This window comes from Alosa pseudoharengus, unplaced genomic scaffold (genome assembly GCF_046254945.1).
Source record: "Alosa pseudoharengus isolate Yale_2024_CS ecotype anadromous, Long Island Sound unplaced genomic scaffold, YU_APseudo_1.1 YU_APseudo_1.1_scf_15, whole genome shotgun sequence".
Taxonomy (NCBI): domain Eukaryota; kingdom Metazoa; phylum Chordata; class Actinopteri; order Clupeiformes; family Clupeidae; genus Alosa; species Alosa pseudoharengus.
This window is the reverse complement of record NW_027468620.1, coordinates 40,094,340-40,096,311: the sequence shown is the minus strand read 5'-3', so window position 1 is coordinate 40,096,311 and position 1,972 is coordinate 40,094,340. Positions and strand designations below refer to the sequence as shown.

The following is a 1,972-nucleotide window of genomic DNA, read 5'->3' as shown; positions in this document are numbered from 1 at the left end:
CTAAGTGTCCATTTGGAGACTCCAAAAGGACCTTTGGTTACCCAAAACTAAAACTCTTCCTATACAAGAACCCCTTTATGTAGAACCATGATCTTGGTGTCAAATGAAAGGTTACACTCTCTGTGTCATGTTGCTTGTACCTGGAGTGCTTTGCAGTGGCTGTGCCATGAGTCCAGAGAAGCATTATCTGACCTGAAACTCTTACTTTTGCTCCTACGCCTTTGAGATTTCCATGAAAAAAGGACAAACAAGGTAATGCAGTGAACATTTGTATTATAAAATGAAACAAAGGTAAAAAATAACAATACCCTGGCAAACGAAACATCAAATGATTCACATTCAATGCAATAGAAATGTATTTCTGTTGGCAACCACGGTCAACAAAATGGAACGTGTTATGAACAACTGAAATAGTCTCGGCCACCGGCTCCTCTTCCTCAGACACAGGATCCTCAGCTCTTCTTTTTTTGCTTGGCGGGGCCCAGTCTTCATCGCTGTCACTGAAACAATTGTACAGGTGGAAGTTAGGCTCAGACCCACTAAAGTATATGAAAACCCTTCCCAACAACTTATACAAATGATATAAATGTGTGTACTCAGGTCACACCTCCCCCTGCTCTCTCTTTTACACACACACACACACACACACACACACACACACAAACACACACTGCATTCTCACCTAACTCCCCTCCCCCCAGGTACCAGAACACTGTTCACACTGTTCACACTATGAAACAAAGCTAAATGAAAAACTATGCACTAAACATTACAAAAGCAAACTAAACTGTATCTGTAACTGTATATGGATATAAGTAGTCTACTCACAGCTCAAAATCAGGGTCCTTCCCAGCTAAAAAGTTCTGCTCCTCCTCGGAGTCGCATTCCGATAAATTCTTCTCCTTCATCGATGTCCTCCAGATCTTCAATGTACTCGGGTTCTTCGACATGTTTCGTCTTTTTTTGTCTCTTTGGCATGTTTTACGAACAAAAACCTTCAAAAACATGTATCTTGCTTGTTTAGTAACAAACTTCCAAACCACTGCTTCGGAATCTGGTTACGCATGGGCTATGCGCCTTGAGTTTAGCCGACAGCGAAGTAGAATGTGACGATGTGTCACATGTCTAAAGAAAGCTCTCCTCATTGGCTACACGGACATCTAGGTCCCATCTCATTGGCTCACTCAGACGCAGCGCTATGGCCGTTCAAAGACTGGTTGTCAGATTCATCGCTTACGTGACTCATTGGCTTTGATGGCATCTATCTCGACTCTCATTGGTCCTACAGACATGTAATTGGTATCGATGGAATCAGAAGAGCCTCGTGAACACGCGGAGTACCGTGAATCCAGCGACAATAATGGAAGTAGAACCGAAATATCTGGATTTCCGCGAAAAATAAGTTTTTACTTCGCTTCTTTTCGTATGTATCTGTTTTGTTTGTACTGGCGTGTACAACTACTCAATATATTGGCAATAAAACAATGTAGATATTTTACATCTATGGATTCTTACGAAAATTTCAAGACCAAGCATGCTGGGCTAACTTATTGGTACGGCCATACAGACAAGTGACAAAGTATAAACGCAGCAACTTTGGGGGGTGGTGGAGGGGGGTATTCTGATATGTTATATATCGGGATAAACTTATATTTTACACACGAAATATATGTTAATTCATGGAAAGCTTTACATATATCGATTCTTGAGTTTCTCAGCTTTAAAATGGTATATAGCATGACTATGGTAGTTCATGATAAGGTGCAAAGAAATGCATGGGGGTTGTTGGGGGGAGGTGGGGGGCACTGTATTTGCCCGAATACGGGTCACCCTTAGTGTACTGGGTTAAATTATTTCTAAACCAGTCTGCTAAAGTCTGTAGTGAGTGAAGTCTGTGTAGGGTTTTCCAGCTCCATTTCTTTTTACGAGACACCCTGCTCACTTGAGACCTCTGCCGGTTGTTGCAGCGTCG

The 1,972-nt window shown here is 42.0% G+C and overlaps 1 long non-coding RNA gene across 1 annotated transcript; it reads right to left on the bottom strand.

Annotated features, from left to right (window-relative positions):
- Positions 1–256: 256 nt before the first annotated feature.
- LOC143123913 (uncharacterized) lies at positions 257–890 on the bottom strand. Its single transcript, XR_012986952.1, has 2 exons — positions 829–890; positions 257–500 (listed from the first exon to the last, which is right to left on the bottom strand). It is a non-coding gene; the product is annotated as an uncharacterized LOC143123913 (long non-coding RNA).
- Between the last annotated feature and the right edge of the window lie 1,082 nt (positions 891–1,972).